Below are 17,252 nucleotides of genomic sequence, written 5' to 3' on the forward strand. Positions count from 1 at the left end.
ATGTACTATGTATACTGACCAAGAGGGCCTTAACATTACCCTCAGATTGACTCAACTTTAGACACGTTTCTTTTTTACTGTATAAGATCCTGACCTCCCTCATCTAGAGCATTTATTTTAGAAAACTTACCATTGTAAATTCTTTCTCTGCCCCTTTCAGGGGTAAATATTCATCACTCAGGAATGTCTTTCTCAAGGACTTGAGAGCTATTCGTTTGAAATGAGTTCATTAAAAAAAAAAAAAAAAAAAAGGACCTCTATTTCCCAGTCTCTGTGAGCCTAACTTTGATAAGCACCACTTAGTAAATACTGATAACATAGTCACATCAACCAACCCTCTCCTATTGTCTTCACGTACTTTTCTATTACCTCAACCTAGAGTTTAAAAATCCTCCTGCCTTTTGTTTCAGTGGAGTTGAACTCAGTTTCTGCCCCCTTTTGCAAGTCTTGACACCTATTTTAGCAGTCTTGAATGAAGTCTTCTTTGCTGTTTTTAACGTGTCCAGTGCAATTTCTCTTTAACAGTTCAATGATTAATTGATTAACCTGAAAGGTTTACTCTGTGTTTATGTTATGTAAAAAATATATGTGTCCTAAAACATATTTGTTCTTGTATGCATATTCATCTCAAAAAGTAACATTTTGATTAAAAATCTCTGGAGACAGAGCTCAGGAAATTCCTGATTAAAGCAGAGCCCCAAGATGTGTTTATATAGCTCTCTTCACAGTTTTCCTCTGTTGTCTCTTATGTATTTGGTAAACCACATAAGGTTTTACCAGAAAAATATTTTTTTGTATTAAAATCATATACAAATTGCTCTGTGTACTCCTGTAATCTTTCTTTTTGAAAAAGATTCTGTTTATTTCAGATTTGCTGTTATAGCAGAACACGTTTCTGATGTGTTTTACACTTTACATTTTGACTTCACAACAGGAAACAGCTTATTAGTGGGTGGCAGAACTGGGATCCATACGTGACTGAGCCAGTATGTACCCAAGTTAACTTTAGCTCTTTTTCAGGCTGGAATACATTAGATAAAATGACTTGGAAGACACATACACCATGAAGTCAATGAAGAGGTATTTGAGAAGGGAAAGCAGTATATGTTATCAGTTTATGTGGGTCCTATTTTCATTTCTGTTACTGACTTATTGTTAGGTAACATGTTCCTGTTTCTGTGTTTTAGTCTTCCATATTATTATTATTACTATTATTTCTTCCCTATTCTGAAAAATACGAACAATAAAATATTCCCCCTTCACCAAGTACTGTGGACAAATATTATTTCCAGGCAATGTTTTGAAACCAAATACACAAGATATATATATATATATATATATCACTCATGAGATCTCTGTAACATGAGTTAAATCCATGCAACACCAAACCATCAAATTGGCTAAAGACGTTTTGTCTAAACAATGCAGCTGCCCAATATTTGAAAACTTCCTTTTATAAAATTTTACTAAAAAATAAAGCATACACATTTAAACACCATAAACAATTTGTACTAAAATATCAGTGGTACATGTTATACAACAAATACTAAAAAATACAAATCACCTTGCTATCATACTAGAAAAGAGTGAGAATACCAAAAACAAAATAAAAACAATAACAAAAACGAAATTTTTCTAAAAATACTGACAGAATACAGGGGAAATAAACTAAACAAAACTGCTAAAAAATACATGCAGGTACCAAATATGGAAGGGGAAGATTATAAAGGGCCAACACATACAGGCTGGAGAAAATAAGAAATCAAGGACGATTCTTCAGAGTTCTGAGAAATGAGCAAGAACCAAGTGAAGAACGGAGAGAAGAGCTTCTATATCGATCAGGCAGCGTGTATACAAAGTCAGATGAAAACGAATCATAACACAGCTCAGTGGTTCTCAGAAACAGGGCCTTTCAAAGTTCATCAGCAGCATTAGCATTACCTGGGAACTTGTGAAAATGCAAATTCTTGGGCACCAACCTGGACAAGACCTACCAAATGGGAAACTCTTGGGGTTGGTCCAAGCACCCTATGTTTTAACAAGCCCTCCTGGTGATTATCATGCATGTGAATGCTTAAGTCTCTGATGTAGACTTTACATGTGACTGAACCAATATCATTTGGGTGACAAGAAGGGGAACTGCCGCAAGTTTCCCAGATTCTGTTAGTCACTGATGAAATTTCTCTGGTTCTCGTATATTTCCTTTTTCTTTATCCCTGGTAACTTCCCCTCAGTTTGAATATTTAGAGACCAACGGGTAAAATTATATTTATACTATGGTGACCAATTTATATTGAGGTATTAATAATAGATGTTTTTTAATTGCAAAAAAAAAAAAATCAAACAAATTTAACCCAAAATGTAACACAAAGCTAAACTTTCAAAAACACATTGAAAGAAGGGAGAACATATTTGTCTCCAGAGGCAAAGAATATTTTGGAATTGACTTGCAATAAAATCTTAAAACACTCCAACTTCACTGGGGAATCTGCTCTTTACGTGACATCTCAACAAGAAATGTGTGTGATGAAAGGATGGAGAACTGTATAGTTTTCACAGCTGTTTTAGGAATTACTGTGCAGAATGTAAACATAGATCTGGAGAAAGAAAGAGTGGATTTGAAGAGAATTTTAGCTTTGCATATGATGAGTTGATGTTAAAGCACTTAACCTTTAGCTCCTGTTTCCAAATGCCCTCTTCACAGTGTAGGTCTAAGAGTAAGGTTACCTTACTTACCTGCATCTGCCTTTATTTCTCTCAAGGTTTTAATTGAAAATATCTCACTCTTTGCCTGCTTTAGCATCCTGATAATTTTAACACGTAAAATTTTATTTAAAATTATTCCAATTGGATTGTCTATATGTATATCAAAGCCTCAATTCTTCTGGTTGTGAAACATTATACAGAAATAAATTCATACATAATCATCATAGCCACGGAGGAGCATGTGACTGAGGAAGTTATGATGGTTTACAAAATATCTCATGCAAAGGATCTTACTCTGCTCATAAGAAATCAAAGAGAGCAAAGAATGCTCACACAGCCTTGAAGAATACATATAGGAATAACAGATAGCGGGAATGACGTGGACATTTCAAGACGGAATAAAAGCAAGTAACATCATGGAGATGAAAGAAAACGTGGTATCTGGACAAAAAGCAATTTGGTAAATCTAGAAAAGAGGGTCATGAAAGTAACTGATGGGGAATATTTGCAAAGGCAAACAAGGAAAATACTGAAGGCACATGTCTAAACTGCTATGGAGGTTGGATGTAGATATTAAAGAGAGGAAATAATAGTAGAAACAATCTGGAGGACAGTATTACAAGTAGGAATTTGCTGTCTGGAATGAAGATAATCACTTAAGAGATTCTTGGGAATTGTAATGGGAATATGGAATCGAGAATATCTTAAGAAGGTAATGTTTTTAGAATATGATCATAAATTTAATTTGACTTGGTAGGTTGGTAACAGAAAGAATGGCCTACAGAATGATTGTCAGTGTCTTATCTTGGATGAATGGTGGTCACACTTAGCGAGTTAGCAAATATTGGGGGAAAAAAGAGGTTTAGGGGTAGTGTTAGGTTGTATTTGAGCGATAAAAATAATAAAATATTTGGGGGACTTTCAACTGAGAATGTTGAATCCCCCAGGCTTTATAGGTATAAGCTGGCCATAATGATTCTGAAGTTATCTATGTATAAATTAGAATAATGCATATGAACACCATGGTCTAGGAAAAACACATGCAACAAGAAGGTTAAGAACAGAACTTTGAAGGTCACAATAGTAAATGGAAATTATTGGTACAATAGTAATTGTAGTTGCAAGAAAACCACATTCCGAGAAAGACAATTCTGTTGTTGTTATTTTTTGCTTGTTTTTGTTTTTTGTTTGTTTGTTTGTTTTTAAGCTGTTTTAAAATACCATTGTATAATCTAATAAATGACCTTCTAGAATTAGGTAAACCAAATTTTCAGGGCATTCTGGAATCATCTGTCTTTACATATGCATACAAATGGGGGCTATCCAAATATTGAATGCAACCATAAAACTCACATACACCAAAAAGAGCACATCCTTTACTCTTATTTTCCAGCAACATCCCTGCTTGTCAGAATTCAGGACTTATGTTCTTTACAAAGATGCATTTTCTGTGTTCACATTAGGTATCTAATTTTTTGTTGTTGTTTGGTAAAATAACAATTGAGATGGTAATTTTTGCCTCAAAAATTTCCCCCTTGTATCTGATGTTTGTGTATCACCCAAACTGCTGCTAGCGGATGTGAATGACAAAACATTTTGCTCTTTTATTCTTGATTTTATTTTCTAGTAATCTATTTTTATAAATTTTTGGCCTAGAAAATAAAATCTTAGATGCATTAATGCCACTCTTTGTATTTTCATCATCTAAGATGTTTTTTATTGTATTTATAACTCTCCACATCCTATCATAAATATCTCGTTTAACATTCCTTGTCAGAACTGATAATGAAGATTTTACAGATGATGTCTTAGCCACTGTTCATATGTTTTAATCTACATTATTCAGTTTTTTCCCCCTTAGCATGCCAGTATTTACTGTTTTACTATATTATTAAGAAATACTCTGCTTTGATCAGTGTCAACAGTCTGCTATACTGAATGGAAAGTTTATTATGGAAAATGCTCTTAATTATTAGCTTACAGTTTTTATATTTTTTTACATTTATTGAGAGTATCATTCTGGCTAAATATAAAGAGAATCATAAATAGCTCATTGAAAATATAAATGAAGATGTAAAAATGTGAGTAAAAGGTAAAGATTTCTATGTGATTTGGTTTCATTATGTTGATCAGATTGACCAAATTCACCATGTTTTAAAAGTTACGTATTCTTGTATATGGTGAACTAATGACAATGTGTTAAAATATGCCAATAAAGTTAGAAGTCTGTTGGTTTATCTTTAAACGGCTAACAATTGTTTTTAATTTTATGTCTATTAATTTGGTACATAAATATTCAAATGTGTTTTTATATCCATCATTAATTGCAATTCTCTTCTATTATTTTTGCCTGGTAGTAATATTTCTATCTTTTCTTTAATTGATTGCAGGGTTTCCATTATTTATTGATTGATTGATTCTTACATTTCCCTTTCATTTTCCCATTTAAAAGGATAATAACCCTCTCTTTAAAGTTCTTGTATTTTTACTTTATCTATAAAAGAAATAGCAATTATTTAGCATCAGAAATCATCCTCATAGTAATCTAAGTGCATCTATTTACATTTTTTTTTACCTTATTCAGTGGGCTTAATTGCTCACTGACTATCCCCTTTTAGAACAACTTTTCCAATCTTAAATTTTTTATACTAATTTCTTAAAAATTTTACTGCAATTGAGTGAGTTTTAAAATGTCTCAGTAATATATTGTCTCAGAATTTGAAAATCTGAGGATTACTTTTGTTTATTTAAAAAAGTGGGTTACAAATGGCTACAACTTTCTTAAATGAAAACTTCAGTATTCTCTAGAATTTTCTGCCTTTTTCTTTTTTATTTTTTTTTTGCTGCTATTTTATGGTTGCTTTACATTTTTTTTCTTTTTATGCTGTTTAATTTTTAAAAATCTAGACATCAGTCAATATTTCTGAAATATGATTTGAAGGTAAAGGTATTTGTTTATCTTAGGGCAAGTTCTTGTATAGAACTTACTTTTGCTTCTGTGCCATTTTTCTTTCTGATTTCAGGAATAAATAAATTCCTTATCTTAGATCTCTGCAATCTTTCATCTACACATTTTTTGGTTTTCTCATTTTATTCCACACTTCATAAAATGTTTTGTATTCTCAAGTTTGTCATCTTCAACATGAGGTTTATGTTCTGTGATGCCAACTCTACCTCACTAGAGTTTTCTTTCTAAGAAAAAATCTTTTTTTGAATATAACATACATACAAAAATATAAAGACATCAAATATACAATTTAAATAATTTTCACAGTGAACACAGGGCACTCACTGCAGATTTTAGTTTTGTTATTTCCTTTTAAATCTCTTGCAGTATTTTCTAACTACCAGTTAGCATGTGGTGTACTTTTTCTGTACCTTTCCCTTTCTCCTCTCTTACCCACATCTGTGTATATATGGGAGTTATATCTCTCGATGCAAACTGTTTATGGTTTATGTCACATCCCAGAAGGTACAGTTTCTGAGTAGATGGTCAAAAAAGAGGTTGATTGGCTTTGGCACGTACTCTTATGTCACCCTGTATTTTTGTAATTCATGATACTCATTACACTTGTATTTATTCTTTTAATATATTGCCCGACCAGACATTAAATTCTGTGAAGATAAAGTAGAAAACTTTCATAATTTACTGCTGTATTTTCAGTATCTTTCACAGTGCCTTGAACATACAAGGGTACTTCAAAACGTTCATAGAAAGATTTGTATTATCTTTCTGTTTTATTTTTCTACAAACTTTCTGAAGTACATTTGTAGCAGGCACTGAATAAGGATTTGGTGAATATAAGGATGATTGAATAACTGGGGACAAAAAGAAAATGAAAGAAAAAGTTAAAGAGAGAATTTCCCTGCTGGAAGCAGGTATCAATTAAGCATTTGTCTGGATGATTCAGTCTCTGAATTAGTGCCCCACAGCATAACAGAGTGTGAATTAACTTGCCACCTACTTACTTTCTTGCCAAACATGTTAATCTGTTTCAAAATGTAGAACAAGATGTATTTTTAGACAAACTCCATTGTTAAGACACAAAGAAAAATATTTTGCCTAACCCTTGCTTATGTTTAACCATTATCATCATCGTCTGATGCCTTTGTTTACTTTACTCAAGTGTCTTCATAGGTTTTAACAAAGGGAGAAGAAAGAAGACTTTAGAAATGTATAGCCAGCAACCATCTTAATAAAGTACCAACTGCATTTCACAGAGAAGAGATATTTTTTGAAAGTTGTTTGGTTTGCATCAAGTAGCTATTTAATGAGAAGACTCTTCCTCCAATTTCTTAGAAAAAGTTTCTTTTTCCTCTACTGTGATTTTTTTCCTGATCCCTTAAACCATGAAAAATATATTTAAGTCAAGTGCAAAACAATAAAAAAGATGAATTTTCTCATTCTTCTTAATGAGATCTGAAGTTAAAAGACACAAAGAGATAAGTATGAAACACTTGGCTTAGTTTTCTGGACACAGCAATCAATCAGCAGCTCAAAATTGATGTGAGAATTTAACGCTGGTAGTTGGTAACATTCAGATAGCTTCCCTTCACACTGATTGCAGAAACCTGCACCCTGCTGACATAAAACTTAACTTCCAATTTAGTTTTTATTTTTTCTAGCTCAATGGATACATGCACAGATCTTATACTTAAGTTTCCACAGTTGAACATAGCTATGACTTTTGTTTTTAAATTATAACTAAACCAAGTGTGTTTAAATTAGTTTTGTTTTTTGATAACGCTTGATAATTTACTCTGCCACTAAAAGGTAATGCAAAAATATTAAAATCTGTCTAAAATGATACATATTGATTTAATTTCAAATGATTTAAAATCCTTAAGCTATCTGATACACATATAATTTTGTACCCCCAGATTTGGTTATTTTAAGTAGTAGATTAGCCACAGTTGCACTACAGTAACCTCACTCAGATTCAAAGGACAGCAACATTATAAAATCCCAACCTCCCCAAATTCACTATTTTTAAAATTAATCACATTCATGCGTATTTTATCTTACTATCTCAAAAGGAGACTATGTTTTATTACCCGTTGTGCTACAAGTGTTTTCTTTGCAGTCCCATGAATGTTGCTGCAAATCCCCATTGCTTTTTACTTAATTTGCTTTGTTTTATAGTTTTTAAAAGGGCCATTGTAATATGGTGTAAGATTTTTATTCTTCAACAAAACTTAAATCACTAGTTATTCTCTAATACTGTAATTGCCAATAATAATATCTTCTATATAAACCTGGCAATTTTCACTTAATTGCTCCCATGTTTATAGAAGATATAACTGATGATTAATGCCTCGTCTACTGTGGAACAGGCCTTGAAAATTACTTAAATAACTTTCAGTTAATACCTTGGGCCATAATCACTAATAGCTTATATAACTTGCAAATGATCTAAATTATTTTTTCTACAAATTCTTAGCAAACCAGTAGCAAAAAAAAAAAAATGTGCCTCAGTGTAAAACTGTCATTTATTTATTGAGGGCATTGCATAACTTAAGCTAATTATGGTTGTTAGTTTTAGATAAATGCTTTACTAAGCTTCCCTTTGGCCCTTAAATAAATGTTCCTCAAATCAAGTTGCCATAGAAAACTTAAAATGGTCCTATTTAAAAATATAAAAATAAAATAGACTTTAATCAGCTGCAAATGTAATTGCTACTTTCTCTTTGATTTACCTTATTTACAGTGAAAGATGGAACAGCATGATGTAACACGGGCACCAAATGCTCAATTAGATAAAATTTAATTCAAAAACATTGACTTTAATTTAAGAGGCACTTGTGAAGACACTGTAACTTTGCATACCTGGAATTTGAAAGAGTAACTCCAATTAAACCAGTGACTTTGCCATGAATCAGGGACACCTGGTTAATGCTACATTTTTTGCCTTGATAGGCCACATCTAGATACCCAGCTGTAAGTTGTTGTTGCATTAATGGTAAAAGTTGACCTGTAATGACAAACAAAGGGAAGGAGGGAGATTGGGATCACCAAAGTGGTATAAGTCAGTTAAGAGTGTCACATGCAGGACACATTTGTTTCTCTTGGATTTTTTAATTACTTTTCTGTACAGGCAAAACCCATCATTTTTATTTTGCCAAAAAAAACCCACAACGGTATCTCTACTTTACAAATTCCCAAACAGTCCTGAAAAGACAGGATATACAAGCGATTTTTGTTGAACTGAAAAAATATATATATTTCATATTGCCAGTAGTTTCACTAACTTATATATAGTGTTCTTCAGAAATCCTCCAAAGCATGCCTTAGCTGATTTCTACCAAAGAAAAGTAATCCAATAAACTAAGAAAATAATTTTCATTCTATTTGAAGAGTTTAAATGAAGATTTTAAGGGAACTTGAATTTCAAATGCTGACATCAAGAGCAAGATAATGATTTTCCTTGAATAAAGATGAGAATGGAAGAAATTATTGGCATAAGCAAAATAGAGAGAAAGGTGTTTTATAACTTGATCATAAACACTTAAAATTTGAAAAAAAAAACATTTAGAAAAAAATTAAATATTTCTGTAATTACACTAACTAGAGATAAGCCCTGTTGTTATTTTGGAATATTTTCTATTTATATATGGATGGCCCCTGATCATGCTTTTTTTTTTTTTTTTTTTTTACTTTTTCATTACTTTATTGAGAAAAGGGTAATAAAAAATAAATTTAATTTTTTTTCTATCAAGGGCCTCCATCTAAGGCCCTCTGTGTACCTAGAGACTTTGCTACTAAACACTCATCCACCAGGAAAAAGTGAAATTTTAAAACAATTAAACTTTTAAGATTCAAATCCCTGTCCAAGATTTAAGACAATCTATTAATCGCTCTTTTCCAGAACACATCCTCCTCTTCGCACTGTTTGCTTGCCCTTTCATAATCCTACCCTTTAATGCTCTGGTCCCTTCAAAATTACCCTATTTTATTGTGTTCTCTGAAACAAACAAGAGAAAGATGGGGCATCTTTCAGTTCTGGGCTAGAGGTTGTAAATGGCGGGTGTTTCTTCCCTCTGGCACTGCAACCTTGAAGGATTCTCAAATGGAGGTTGTATATTCTCTGGGTTGGAAAGTGAAATGAACATAAAATATCATTTCTACTACCATGTGCTCTAGTGTGGTTCATGCTGTCTGGGTATTTAAAGATCACTGCCACTAAATATGCAAGTCTCTATTCTCACTGAACCCTCAGTTCTGCTCAGCAATCCATCATTTTCCCATACATTTCTTCCTCGGATTCTCCACAGAAAATATTCCATTCTTTCATTCTTCTCCTCAAAACTTAGATTTCATCTTCCCCCCTTTTGTGCTCTTAAGTTAACCTCAATTCCAACCCTAGTGAGTACCTGTAAAATGGAGATTGCAATAATTAAATAACATCTTTCCCTAATCAATGGAAGCCATCTAATACATGATAACAATGAATATAATCATAATTCTTACTATGTCATAGATAATTAATGTCCATATTGCCTATCTATCCTTCCCCCACCCCACCCCCTCAATTCTACTGAAGCAAAGATGGAGCCCAAAATATCACTTTATTATTGAGAAATGTTTGTGATGGAGTTTGGATGTGTTGTCCCCTCCAAAACTCATGGAAATTTGACCTCCAATGTGACAGTGTTGGAAACTGATTGAGTCATGGGGGCGGATCCCTCATGAATGGATTAATGCTCTCCCTGGGGGAGGGGAGATAATAAGTGAGTTCTCACTCTGTTAGTTCACACGAGAGCTGATTGTTTAAAGGACCCTGGCACCTCCTCTGTTTCTCTCTTGCTTCCTCTCACCATGTGATCTGCTTGTACCTGCCACTTTCTGCCATGAGTAGAAGCAGCCTGAGGCCCATGCCAGATGCAGCTGTCCCAGAATGGTAAGCCAAACAAACCTTTGTTTTCTTATAAATGACCCAGTTTCAGGTATTCTGTTATAGCAACACAAAACAGACTAAAACAGTTTGGTTGGAGAAGATGGCTTAGATATATGGGAACAGCATGTTTCTGAATAGTGAACCACAGAATTTCCTATTGACAATATGGACCCGACAGACTTTCTCCACTCACTCTTCACTGCACGCTGAGGTGACTGGGTCCTGGAGGAACATTTGCTTCCAGAGTCATTTGTTCCGAATTAAAAGAAGAGGAAACAATGTGTTGAGTCAGTTTCTTCAACTGAACTTATCACTAAAGTCATTTTACCTCTGAAAGAACCTAATTGAAAAAAGGAGCAGATAAAAGACATGATTGTTACACTCATGGGACTTCTTTCACATGGAAGTAAATATCAGAGTTGGTAGAGAAGCAACTAGGTGAAGATATAATCTATTAAGTTACCCAGTAAATTTTATATTAAGAAACATTTGAATATATTTATTCATTTTGTATGGTTGGACTGTATTAGTCCATCTTCTCCTGCTTATAACAGATTACCTGAAACTGAGTAATTTATGAGAAATTTGTTTCTTACAGTTTTGGAGTCTGGGAAGTCCAAGGTCCAGGGGCACATCTGGTGAGGGCCTTCTTCATGGGGACTTCCTACGGTGTCCTGTGGGTATGTGGAATAAAACATGGTAAGAATGCCAACAGGGCTTTAATGTGCTCACTTGCTCTCCTTATGAAGTCACAAGTGTCACTTCCATGATAGCCCACTAAATACTCACCCATTAGCCCATGAATGGATTAATGCATTCGTGAGGACACAGCCCTCATGGTCCAATCACCCTGTAAAGGCCCCACTTTCAACACTGCCATAGTCTGACAAGTTAGTAAAATGATGCTATCAAGAAGGCTGCTAAGTGCTTGTAATGATTTGATCATGTGGGACTGTGCTGAAGAGCCAAAAAACTGCATTTTAAGACAATCTATTCAATGATGTAAAAAGGAAGGATTACACACTGGTTCCTGTGTCCCACTGGGCAAAGTTTCACCCCATGGATTGTTAAATCTCCCATGCTTCTAGGTGTTGTGTACCTGGATGCCAGGCTGGGTCCTGTAGTTCCCCAAACCTCATTACCTTCAGGAAAGCCCCTGAGTGGGAGGCAATAGCTCATGTTCTGAGCATGAGATGAAGAGCTGTCAGATGGCACCTGCATGAAGTTGTAGAGCCCATGCACAAATGGTCACCAGTGGTAGCTGGAACAAAGAGAGTTGGAGTAGGAGATCAGAGATGACCTAAAAGTGTGTGTGCGAGAGGTATCTGCTATAGCCCAGATCAAACTTGACATTTGATTGTCTGTTTAACATTTAAAAACTGCATTGAACACCACTAACTGGAAGGTGTCTTTTTTTCCCCCCTAGCTTTACTGAGATCTATAGAGTGTAAATTAATAAACAATATATTTAACCATTGAAAAATATGCATGGAAAATTCCTGTATACCTTAGGTTATGTTTCAAAAGAGACAGAGCTCTTTCCCTTTAAGAAACTAGAATACAATTGGGAAGACAATGCATGTGGTTTTCTATTAAATACATACAATTTGGTAGAGGTATTTTTTCATAACAGAAGTTTCACATTTTTATTTTTTCTTTAGTCATCATTAAGACGGCAAGGTTCTTCTTGACTTCCCGTGCCTAGTTCTTAAATGTTGATTCAGTGTGTCCTTCCTAACTCCAGAGCTATAGGACATTTTCCCCTTTTGATTCAAAAACCTACTAACTCTAATAGTTAAACTACAGAAAAACAAATAATTAAGTCAAAGATACCATACAGCCAGGTACACGGTGTGGGTTAAATTACACCACAGAGTTCTACTGAAACCAGAGAAAGGCAGAGTTGCTTTCACAACGTATCTCACTGCAGCACTCTGGAAATTCCTATTTCTAGTCCAATTTGAGTAGTTACTTAATTCTCCCTGATTCTCATAATACACTTGTAGTGAGTGCAAGTCTTTTCAGTAGATGGGTTGCTTCAAGTGTGCAAGCGTTCACTAGGGATTGTCTCTACAATTTCACAATATGCTTTGGAAAGCAAGTTCCTAGAGCAGGAACATTTTACTCTTTCACAGCAATCATCAACAGCTTCATAGAAGTAGTGCCTCTACTCAACAGATGACTTTTTGTATTAATGGTAACCTAATGGCAATAAATATGAGAGAAGGAGCCATAAATATAAACACCTGCGTTGACACTGTTTACATTTTTTAGAGATATTGGAAAAGCAGCTTCCAGACTACAGAATTGGCTGCCACACTTTCTTTGTGTCTCTTTTTCTAGGACACTATTTAATACAGTTAAGTTTTGTCTTTTCTGGCCACGTCCTGTCTCCCTTCTCATTCTTTTTTATTTTCCCTTCATGTTTAGAAAAATATGTGAACACTTTCAAGCCTAGGAAACAAGACTGGGAAATTATGAGAGAGGGAGAGTTGAAGGAAAAGAGAAAAGAGTAAGAAAGGCCTAAAAGCATAATGCTGAGGGGTGCCTTCTCCACATTTGGCTATGTCTAGGTTTTCTAGTCTCACTAATTTTTGCATTCTTTTGTACACTTGATTAAAGTCAAGCTCAAATATGCCAATTCTAATTAAGATATATATTAATTTGGGAGAAAGTTTATTATATATGGGTTTTCAACTCCCATATCCTCTTTGGCAGGAAGTATATTAAGTATGTTTCCCAGTGTGTTGCTCGAGTGGAATGACAACACAATCTTACTAGGTGTTGCTAACATTCATTGACTTTGAAAGCTTAGCATGTGGCCAGTTCCCAACCATTTACCCCGAAAAATAGCTTCTCTATTTATAATACTCAAGATATGAAATCAGGTTCTTTCTTATCTAGGGAAAGTAAGCATAGCTACCTGTTTGTTTACACATAAACTTTATCCCAACTGCACAGGTTGTATACCCAATGTTGCTAAATAAAATCATCACATATCTTCAGAAAGGGATTATGTAAATCTCTTAAATGCCAAAACAGATGTCACTTTCTTCCACCTTTGCCTTCGATGTTTAAAGAAACTCTGACTTGATCAGACATTCAAATGATTTAATCATTAGATCTGTCCTGCTGAAAGATGTAAGTTTAGTGATTGTCATGAAGACCAATCTACTCACATGTAGCCTTTGACATTTCTTCTCTGACATAGAGCTGAGAGGTGGCAGAGCATAACAAATCCATGTTTTAGCATTTTGCAGGGTAAATTGATGTTAACAGCTACAGAAAAGTACTGTAGATGTCATGTCTTCAAAAAGATGTTTTAAGATAGAACAGAGATAATATTCCAAAAGGCTGCAATTTTTTAGGCCTGATGTTAGAGTAAATAATACATTATTAACTGCAGTTAAATAGTTTTTGAGCACAGTAGAAAATTGCAGGGTTCTAAACTTAGAACAAGTACCTACTAGTTCTGAATTATATTTTTCTCTTTAAAAACATGAATTCAGAAAAACTCTTTTTTCTGTCATTCTAAATGATATCTGAAGTACTAAAAAGCATTATTTCAAAAGCATAAATATAGCAGTTTTAAATAAATGATTTCCATTCAGTTAGTATGATAACTAGTATGTTTATTTGAAATTTTTAATATGTTAAATATAAAATGATTTGTAAAACTTGAAATTTTTAAATTAACAATTCCAAGATTATTGTTAAAAAAGATTTAAAGTCATAATGTGACAAGATAAACACATTATATTCACTCAAAAAAATGAAAGAAAACTTGTAGATTATGAAATCATGGATGTATGTAATTCTAAGTTTTTGCAACTGGGTTTGCTGGTGCTTTTTATTGTTTTCTCCAATAGTAATTCATCAATTTCCTATTTCAGTCTTCTTATCTACTAAATGATAATAATGACCTTGAATATTGCTTAATCTCTCTTGAGACCTGTTTTCCTCCTTTGCAAAATGAAACGCTTATAAGTTTAGTACCTACTTTTGTGAGCTGTGGCCTAGTTATTAAAAGTATATATGCGAATTTCTCCTTTATGTCAATTAAGACTTTTTGGTAAAAGATCCATCAACCCTCTCTAGAAGCTACTTCTTCTCCTAAAGTAAAAACTGATGAAAAGTCTTTGCTTATGATACCCAACTCTTTTCAGGTGAGAAACCAAGAATTGTTAGAGAAACAAGTGCTATATATCAAAATGTACAAATTCTACATGCAGTCCTGATCTGACTTCTCCTAATTCTGGATAATTTTCTTTCGTTAATAAGTAGCTAACTCAATTAGACCTTTTCCTCCAATAAGGTAAGATGATGAAAATAAAGATACTTTGTAAATTCTAAATGACTGGGAACATGAAAAAAATCAATCCGTTCTTTATCAAAGCCTACTAACCATCACGTAAATTCATAAACCACTGACTAAGCTCTTTACTTATCTGTAAAAATATTTGTTTGCCCACATTGTGTGGCAGGTACTTTTTAAAGTATTTATCCCATTATTATCTCCACTCCTCAGAAGAGAAAACTGAAACACAGAAAAGTAAATTTCATAAGTTTGTTAAGACTAATAAAATGTAGAATCAATAATTGATCCCAAGCAATTTGTCTTTAAGATATTAAGCACCATTCTGTACTGCATATCTAATGATCTGTATATCCATTTAAAATTAGCAGGAAATATCTAAATGTTATTCCAATAAAGACAGAATTATGAACAGCAGAATAAATGAATATGGACCTTCGTTACTATATTTATATAGGATTATTCTCATATATCGAAGACTTGAGTTTTTAGTTTTCCAAATCCACAATAACTTTTAACCAAGGAAAATAATAATTTACAACAACTTATATCAACTTATACCATAAATCACATTTGCTGAAATGGAGAGTTACAATTTATCAATACTTGTTTGTTCTTAATCAATAGTTTTCACCCATGCCTTCCATCAAAAACCATCTATTACCAGTTTAATTCAATATCATATTATAGAAATGTACCCTGTGAAATTTCCACAAAACTTATACATACCAGTTTTAGAATTCCCCAAGGCCATATTTTCTATCTGTATTTTCTAGGAGAAAAATAGTTTTTAATATCGCAAAATGTAAAATTTGTTTATTTACCTGTATGTATTATCATTGCATTTATTTATTGTCCTTTTTAAAAGCATTCATTTGTACAAATATGATACAGTTTACAAACATTCAAAGTTGTTTTTTACAATCTATTACTGAAAACCTTCCAACTAATATGTATTAGAAAAAAAGAAAATCAAGTGTCAAGAGTCCAGAAATTACTTCATTCTTGTGAAAAAACCTTCCATATGTGGATATAAAACCCCTCCACAGGTTTTTTTCAAAGGGTAAACACACAAGAAATGAGAAAACAGAGGGGCTGGTATGGAATATAAAATAATGATTAGCAGAAGAGTTACAATATATATATTTTTGTATTTGTAATATATATATATATGTTAATATTTTAAATTTATGCTAACTTAAGTTGTCCAACATTTTCTAAAGACCACAGGATATCTTGATTAAAATTTACTTTTTCAGAATTTATTAGAAAAGCACAAGGATAATATAGCTTCAAGATTAGAAGATTAAGATTTGTACTTCTTAAGTTAAATTTTTTAAAAAGCAGTCCCTAGAAAAGCTCACTGTCTACTTGAAATTATGCTAAACCATCAAGTTATTCTGGTATATGAAAAAGAATGTAACATATAAAGTCTCTTGTCATTACTTCTTGTTTCTTCTTATCATTTTCTTAGGAGGTGTCCCATTCAAAGCTAGCATGCTAAAGTTTAATTCTACCAACTATTATACCTGGGGAAAAATCAGGCTTGAATATTTCTCAGTAATCTCTTCTCTTTGACCATGCATGTTTGTTTCCTTCCTTTCATTTTCTTATGTTTTCTCCTATATTCTAAACAAAGTTGTGCTATCTACAAAATTATATGTTCTCTCTTAAAATTCTAATACTTAACAAAGATACCAGTTGACAGTTCAATTCCAAACTTTTATTATTCCTAAACATAAATACAATTATCCTAAGTATTATAATGTTAAACTGAATGAGCAGCTTCTGGATCTAAACTGATTTCATTTTATAATTATTTAAAATTATAAGCTTCTCAGTTTTCTCAATAAGCAGGAGCAATGATACTCAGATTTAGGTGAAACCCACATGCTATTATTAGTGATTAAAAGTGTTTGCTACTCTACTAATCAGAAAGTTTCTTTAGTGCACTATAACCATTACTAATATTCCGTAGTTCATTTCCTTTAAAACAATACAACTATCTTACAAGTTTTCCTCTATATTTCATCATTAGAATTTAGTCTTTTACAAATGAAGTATTCTGAATTTGATATATAAAGGAATTATTAATTAGTTTTTGCCAGACACACTAATGTAAAAAAGTATCACCTTTACTATATGGTAGTCAATACAAAAAAAAAAAAAAAAAGTTTTGTTTTTGTTTTGTTTTGTTTTAGCAACACTTCATCTTCATCTAAGTAAAAACACATTAAATTTTTTCATAGGCAGGCAAAATTCTGAATCTATCAGGGGATTGCAAATAAGTAGCAACAATTAATTCAACCAATTTTAAAGCTTCAAAAAGAAATATG

The sequence above is a fragment of the Cynocephalus volans genome, chromosome 13 (genome assembly GCF_027409185.1).
Source record: "Cynocephalus volans isolate mCynVol1 chromosome 13, mCynVol1.pri, whole genome shotgun sequence".
NCBI classification, from domain to species: Eukaryota; Metazoa; Chordata; class Mammalia; order Dermoptera; family Cynocephalidae; genus Cynocephalus; species Cynocephalus volans.